General features: G+C 38.6%; 1 non-coding gene across 1 annotated transcript; it reads right to left on the reverse strand.

Annotated features, from left to right (window-relative positions):
- Positions 1-4593: 4593 nt before the first annotated feature.
- LOC144380645 (U6 spliceosomal RNA) lies at positions 4594-4699 on the reverse strand. Its single transcript, XR_013444869.1, has one exon. It is a non-coding gene; the product is annotated as a U6 spliceosomal RNA (small nuclear RNA).
- Between the last annotated feature and the right edge of the window lie 3686 nt (positions 4700-8385).

Raw genomic sequence — 8385 nt, forward strand, 5'->3', positions numbered from 1 at the left:
GTAACATAACAGTTTCTGATTGGGAAATCATGGAATTTTAGAGCTAAAAAGATACCTTTTAGATAAGGAACCATCTTAGCATTGGTATGATGGCAAAAAATAAATTACTGTGTACACTTGTAACTTGTAAAAATACAGGATTCTATCTTCTTCCTACTCATTTGTCCAGCAAAGAAATGTTTACTTATTCTGCTTCATGTATCTGCCATATAGTTTAGACTGGTAGGCTTTCAGGAGATGGGAACTTCCTAAAACTGATCATCAGCAAAAGGATTTCAAAATTTCAATCGGAGCTTTCAGCATGGATCCAAGTTAAATTGGGTCAATAAGCTGAAGTTTGTATGTTGCAAATCCGGCTTTCATTCAACTTGAACATGCTGAGTGTCAGGTATGATATGCCTGATGAAATAGGAGTTTTGATTTCTAGACAATTTAAATCTGAAAGCAGGGGAGAGGTCAGACAAAATATCTAACAATTAAACAAATGAGGTCAATAGAAAAAATACAACAAGCAAAGCAATCTTCTCTTTAGAATGAGAAATGTGTTTTTTTGAAAGTCAGGTTTAACTTTTATTAACTCAATTTTATGATTTACTAAGATTAATAATTAGCTAGTAACTAACACATAGCAATACCCGTAACAGGCATTTTTCAGGTGTTTTATATACATAATTCAAATCAGTGAAGGAGGCTCTATTATTATCCCCATTTTTACGGATGAAGAAACTACAGCATAAAGAGGTTAAATAACTTGGCCGAAATCACACAGCCAAGAGGCAAACCAGGGCTTGAACCCAAGCAATCTGGTTCCAAAGCCAGGACAATTAAAACCTATGGTGGCTTGGTATTTGAATTTTATAAAAGTAATAAATAAATCTAAATACATAGTACCCACACTTCCTGCCCCCTTTCCTCCACTACCTTTTCATTGTCTCCTTCATTTAGGGGGTTAAACTAAAAAGAGAGAGCAGCTGTCAAATGCTTGATTATGATGCAAATCTCTCTCATTTATTTAAAGCACATATTGGACAATTTTAGTTGTTCAATTTCTGCAGAATTTTTTAACCAACAACTTGAGAGTAGAAATGTTATGATAACCATCTATAACCTCACTGAGGCAGAGTTTTCTTATTTGACTTCCATTAAAAGAAAGTAACATTTCATATTTAGAATCTTCTAGTCTAATAATGTAGGTTGATGAGAAAAAGGTTTATAGGTGCAGTTTTCACTATCACAGAGCAGTGCAGAGTATGCTACACCATCAGGTAAATGAATACCTAGTCAAATATTTCAACAAAATTAAATGAGTCCCATCTTAAGTGGGCCATCTTGCCCATGAAAATTGGGCCCTGACAGGTAAACTGGATCAATCAGGCCCAGGTTGTTTGCTAAAGAGTCTGGATTATATCCTGGAAATGAGAGACAGATCACATCCTTTCTCACCTAATGCAAGAGATATGGCCCTGTTCAATTCTTAAAAGATTCTGGGAAGTGAGCAAAAGATTGAAATTTGAGCTAAGTGGCACTATTCAAGGTTAATTGGTGTGTCAAAAGAAGCATATAAAGATCATATTTTCCAAAGGCTCTAAACTTTAATCTGATACAATGTGGCAATAGAATGCAATCAAAAGTGCCAGTATATCTTCAAAAATGCATAATCTTGGTATGCAACTCAAACTATTTATTCTGCCTGATTTAATTATGCAGCCTGATTGACAACACTCAGTGCAAGCAATCCATTCTAATGCCTTCTGAAGAGATTACCTGAGTCCAGGTACATAAATGTTGCCAGAACAGTGATAAATGACTAGATCACCTTCTTCTGACATGAATAGCAACACTGATTCAATAGTGTGAAGTGTTGTTTAGCAGAAGAAAGAGTGAATGTTAATGATATGCTGTAAATGTGTGCTGGAAAAAAAATGCTGAGGACAGGTGCAAACAATTTTCTGTGTAGAAAATCAAATATAGCTGTAATGATATGGGATAGAAGAGCAGATGTTTCCCAGAACAAGTATCACTTCCATCACTAATGCTTTTCTTATTTTTTTAAGCCACTTTCATTGACCCACAGAAACTCTGCTTTGTTTGGGGTTTAATAAAAACAGAGGTAATTAAAGTGTAACACAAAATGACATTTTATTTTACTTCTGTGCATGATTTGCTAGCAGAAGGTACTGCAAAGGGTTAGGAGTGGTGGATAAGGGATGCTGGTACTGTAATCCACAAGTTACTATTGAGGGGGGCTCTTTTTTCTTTTTCTTTCATTATGTTCAGTTAGCCACTGTATAGTACATCATTAGTTTTTGATGTAGTGTTCAATGATTCATTAGTTGCATATAACACCCAGTGCTCATCACAAAACGTGCCCTCCTTAGTACCCATCACCCTGTTACTTCATCCCTCACCCCTCTCCTCTCTGAAACCTTGTTTCCCGGGGTCCATGGTCTCTCAGGGTTCATCTCCCTCTCTGATTTCTCCCCCTTCAGATTTCCCTCCCTTTCCCTATGGTCCTCCATGCTATTGCTTATGTTCCACATATGAGTGAAACCATGTGATAATTGTCTTTCTCTGCTTGACTTACTTCACTTAACATAGTCCCCTCCAGTTCCATCTGTGTCAATGCAAATGGTGGGTATTCATCCTTTTTGATGGCTGAGTTATACTCCATTGTATATATGTACCACACCTTCTTTATCCAGTCATCTGTTGAAGGGCATCTTGGCTCCTTCCACAGTTTGGCTATCGTGGACATTGCTGTTATGAACATTGGAGTGCATGTGCCCCTTCTTTTCACTACATCTGTATCTTTCGGGTAAATACCTAGTAGTGCAGTTTCTGGGTCATAGGCTAGCTCTATTTTTAACATCTTGAGGAATCTCCATACTGTTTTTCAGAGTGGCTGTACCAGCTTACATTCCCACCAACAGTGTCAGAGGGTTCCCCTTTCTCTACATCCTGGCCAACATTTGTTGTTTCCTGCCTTGTTAATTTTTGCCATTCTAACTGGTGTAAGGTGGTATCTCATTGTGGTGTTGATTTGTATTTACCTGATAGCTAGTGATTTATGGATGGATTGGGAAAGCTTTCCCAGGTTACTCGTACTAAGGAGGAGTCATGCCCTTTTTAAGAGGAAGTAATGCAGAAAGAAAGAAATTGCAACTTGGTTCTTTTTACTCTTCCAAAGTTAGGATACTGTGAGCAGAATAGTGTGGAATAATCTAAGGAACTCAGAATATATATGAAGATGTGCCAGAATCCAGAAAGATATCCTTGAATTTTGAAACACGTGGGAAAAACTAAAACATTATGAAAAGTGAGAAAGTTTGGAGCACTAAAGACAGCATAGGATGGTGGGGAAGATGAAACAAGCGTATTCCTTAACTTTTTAGTTATTTAGGGTAAAATAATAAGAATTCAAAAGAGTAGAGTTTAGGCAAAATTGGAGAATTTAAATCCTTTGTAATTCATCTATGGATGTTACATGTTAGATCTTACTTTTTATAAAAATATATTGTGATAAATTCATATTAAGATCTAAGAAAGAGATTCAATATGTCTTTTTTTTAAATTCATATACTTTTTTTTTTTTAAAGATTTTATTTATTTATTTGACAGAGAGAGAGAGACAGCGAGAGAGGGAACACAAGCAGGGGGAGTGGGAGAGGGAGAAGCAGGCCTCCCGTGGAGCAGGGAGCCCGATGCGGGGCTCGATCCCAGGACCCTGGGATCATGACCTGAGCCGAAGGCAGACGCTTAACAACTGAGCCACCCAGGCGCCCCTCAATATGTCTTTTTAATATGGAAGCTATACTCAGAACTATTGACAAAGAGGGAGTGTGTGTGTGTGTGTGTGTGTGTGTGTGTGTGTGAAAGAGAGAGAGAGACCAGGAGCAGGGGACTAATGGTGTGAGTGGAGCAGAGGGAAATATTATTCAAAGGCAAGGTATATTATGACAATTTCAGTTTCAAGTGAAGGATAACCCAACTCAAACTGGTGTAAATAAGAGAGAAATCTATTGGAAAGTCCAGAGCTTCAAGCAAAGCTGGTTCCAATCACTCAAAGGATAGTTCTCACTTTTCCTCCTTGACTCTGATGTTCTCTGTGTGTGCTTTATCTTTTGGAAAATTCCCTCCATTGTATTAACAAATATAGATTTACACCATCTTTATATCTTTTAATTACAGAGATAGAATTTCTTACTCAAGTTCCAGCAAGAGTTCTAGCAATTTCCCCCACAGACTGGCTTAGATCACTTGCCCATTCCTGAACTAATCATTTTGCCAAGGAGACGGGATATTCTTATCGAAAATGCCTATTATCTTAAAACTTCTCTGGTCAGTCAGAGAAGTCAAGCTAACAAGAAAAAGTAGAGAAAGAATGAGGTGGAAGAAAATCACGTTAAGCAGACAAAACTGTAGCTAACACAATAGACTACCAGCAATATGTCCAAACTGATGATGTGAGAAGGGCAAGTATAATATAAGTATAGCAAAAACCAAGTAAAATACTTCAATCTCAATTATCTGGATGTTCTATATAAAAGTATAAGTGGAACACATGCCCATTTTTTTCAGGTCATAGCCTTCATTTTTTTAATGGAATGGTCCACGATTTTGTGTGTTATCCTGGTGCAGAGGCCATGCTAATCTTCTCTGTATAATTCCAATTTTAGTATTTGTGTCACCGAACTAGCACAACAGCTTTCATTCTTTTTTGTTTTTAATTTTTTATTGTTATGTTAATCACCATACATTACATCATTAGTTTCTGTTGTAGTGTTCCATGATTCATTGTTTGTGTATAACACCCAGTGCTCCATTCAGTATGTGTCCTCCTTAATACCCATCACCAGGCCAATCCATCCCACAGCCCCCCCTTCCCCTCTAGAACCCTCAGTTTGTTTCTCAGAGTCCATAGTCTCTCATGGTTCGTCTCCCCCTCCGATTCCACCCCTTCATTTTTCCCTTCCTACTATCTTCTTTTTATTTTTTTAACATATAATATATTATTTGTTTCAGAGGTACAGGTCTGTGATTCAACAGTCTTACACAATTCACAGCGCTCACCATAGCACATACCCTCCCCAATGTCTATCACCCCCCCATCCCTCCCACCCCCACCACTCCAGCAACCCTCAGTTTGTTTCCTGAGATTAAGAATTCCTCATATCAATGAGGTCGTATGATACATGTCTTTCTCTGACTGACTTATTTTGCTCAGCATGATACCCTCCAGTTCCATCCATGCCGTTGCAAATGGCAAGATTTCATTCCTTTTGATGGCTGCATAATATTCCATTGTATATATATACCACATCTTCTTAATCCATTCATCTGTCGATGGACATCTTGGCTCTTTCCATAGTTTGGCTATTGTGGACAATGCTGCTGTAAACATCGGGGCGCACATACCCCTTCGCATCCCTACATTTGTATCTTTGGGGTAAATACCCAGTAGTGCAATTGCTGGGTCATATGGTAGCTCTATTTTCAACTTTTTGAGGAACCTCCATACTGTTCTCCAGAGTGGTTGCACCAGCTTGCATTCGCACCGACACTGTAGGAGGGTTCCCCTTTCTCCGCATCCCCGCCAACATCTGTTTCCTGACTTGTTAATTTTAGCCATTCTGAATGGTTGAGGTGGTATCTCATTGAGGTTTTGATTTGGATTTCCCTGATGCCAAGCAATGTTGAGCACTTTTTCATGTGTCTGTTGGCCATTTGGATGTCTTCTTTGCAGAAATGTCTGTTCATGTCTTCTGCCCATTTCTTGATTAGATTATTTGTTCTTTGGGTGCTGAGTTTGATAAGTTCTTTATAGATTTTGGATACTAGCCCTTTATCTGATATGTCATTTGCAAATATCTTCTCCCATTCTGTCAGTTGTCTTTTGGTTTTGTGGACTGTTTCTTTTGCTGTGCAAAAGCTTTTTATCTTGATGAAGTCCCAATAGTTCATTTTTGCCCTTGCTTCCCTTGCCTTTGGCGATGTTTCTAGGAAGAAGTTGCTGCAGCTGAGGTTGAAGAGGTTGCTGCCTGTGTTCTCCTTTAGGATTTTGATGGACTCCTGTCTCGCATTTAGGTCTTTCAACCATTTGGAGTCTATTTTTATGTGTGGTGTAAGGAAATGGTCCAGTTTCACTCTTCTGCATATGGCTGTCCAATTTTCCCAACACCATTTGTTGAAGAGACTGTCTTTTTCCCTTTTTTTTTTAAATTTTATTATGTTATGTTAGTCACCATAAAATACGTTATTAGTTTTTCATGTAGTGAGCCACGATCCATTGTTTTCATATAACACCCAGTGCTCCATGCAGTACGTGCCCTCCTTAATACCCATCACTGGGCTAACCAATCCCCCCTCCCCCCTCCCCTCTAAAACCCTGTTTGTTTCTCAGAGTCCATAGTCTCTCATGGTTCATCTCGCCCTCCAATTCCTCCCCCCCATTTTTCCCTTCCTTCTCCTAGTGTCCTCCATGCTATTCCTTATGTTCCACAAGTAAGTGAAACCATATGATAATTGACTTTCTCTGCTTGACTTATTTCATTAGCATAATCTCCTCCAGTCCCATCCATGTTGATGTAAAAGTTGGGTATTCATCCTTTCTGTTGGCTGAGTAATATTCCATTGTATATATGGACCACATCTTCTTTATCCATTCATCTGTTGAAGGGCATCTCGGCTCTTTCCACAGTTTGGCTATTGCGGACATTGCTGCTATGAACATTGGGGTGCATGTGGCCCTTCTTTTCACTACATCTGTGTCTTTGGGGTAAATACCCAGGAGTACAATTGCTGGATCATAGGGTAGCTCTATTTTTAAATTTTTGAGGAACTTCCACACTGTTTTCCAAAGTGGCTGTACCAACTTGCATTCCCACCAACACTGTAAGAGGGCTCCCCTTTCTCCACAACCTCTCCAACATTTGTTGTTTCTTTCCCTGTCCATTTTTGCCATTCTAACTGGTGTAAGGTGGTATCTCAATGTGGTTTTGATTTGAATTTCCCTGGTGGCTAATGATGATGAACATTTGTTCATGTGTCTGTTAGCCATTTGTATGTCTTCTTCAGAGAAGTGTCTTTTCATATCTTCTGCCCACTTTTTGACTTGATTATTTGTCTTTTGGGTGTTGAGTTTGAGAAGTTCTTTATAGATCTTGGATACCAGCCCTTTATCTGTAGTGTCATTTGCAAATACCTTCTCCCATTCTGTGGGTTGCCTCCTTGTTTTGTTGACTGTTTCATTTGCTGTGTAGAAGGTTTTTATCTTGATGAAGTCCCCAAAGTTCATTTTTGCTTTTGTTTCACTAGCTTTTGGAGATGTATTGAAAGAAGTTGCTGTGGGCGATGTCAAAGAGGTTACTGCTTATGTTCTCCTCTAGGATTTTGATGGATTCTTCTCCCACATTGAGGTCTTTCATCCATTTTGATTTTATCTTTGTGCATGGTGTTAGAGAATGGTTGAGTTTCATTATTCTGCATGTGGCTGTCCAATTTTCCCAGCACCATTTATTGAAGAGACTGTCTTTTTTCCATTGCATGTTTTTTCCTGCTTTGTGAAAGATTATTTGACCATAGAGTTGAGGATCCATAACTGGGTTCTCTATTCTGTTCCATTGGTCTATATGTCTTTTTTTGTGCCAGTACCATGCTGTCTTGATGATGACAGCTTTCTAATAGAGCTGGAAGTCCGGAATTGTGATGCCGCCAGCTTTGCTTTTGTTTTTCAGCATTCCTCTGCCTATTCGGCATCTTTTCTGGTTCCATACAAATTTTAGGACTATTTGTTCCATTTATTTGAAAAAAGTAGATGGTATTTTGATGGTGATTGCAGTGAATGTGTAGATTGCTCTAGGTAGCATTGACATCTTCACAATATTGTTCTTCCAATCCATGAGCATGGAACGTTTTTCCATTTCTTTGTGTCTTCCTCAATTTCTTTAATGAGTATTTTATAGTTTTCTGAGTACAGGTTCTTTGTCTCTTTGGTTAGATTTATTCCTAGGTATCTTATGGTTTTGGGTGCAATTATAAATAGGATCGACTCCTTAATTTCTCTTTCTTCTGTCTTGTTGTTGGTGTATAGGAATGCCACTGATTTCTGTGCATTGATTTTATATCCTGCCACTTTACTGAATTCCTGTATGAGTTCTAGCAGTTTTGGGGTGGAGTCTTTTGGGTTTTCCACATAAAGTATCCTATCATCTGCAAACAGTGAGAGTTTGACTTCTTCTTTGCCAATTTGGATGCCTTTTATTTCTTTTTGTTGTCTGATTGCTGTGGCTAGAACTTCTAATACTATGTTGAATAGCAGTGGTGATAGTGGACATCCCTGCCATGTTCCTGACCTTAGGGGGAAAGCTCTCAGTTTTTCCCCATTGA

This window comes from Halichoerus grypus, chromosome X (genome assembly GCF_964656455.1).
Source record: "Halichoerus grypus chromosome X, mHalGry1.hap1.1, whole genome shotgun sequence".
In the NCBI taxonomy this organism is placed as follows: Eukaryota; Metazoa; Chordata; class Mammalia; order Carnivora; family Phocidae; genus Halichoerus; species Halichoerus grypus.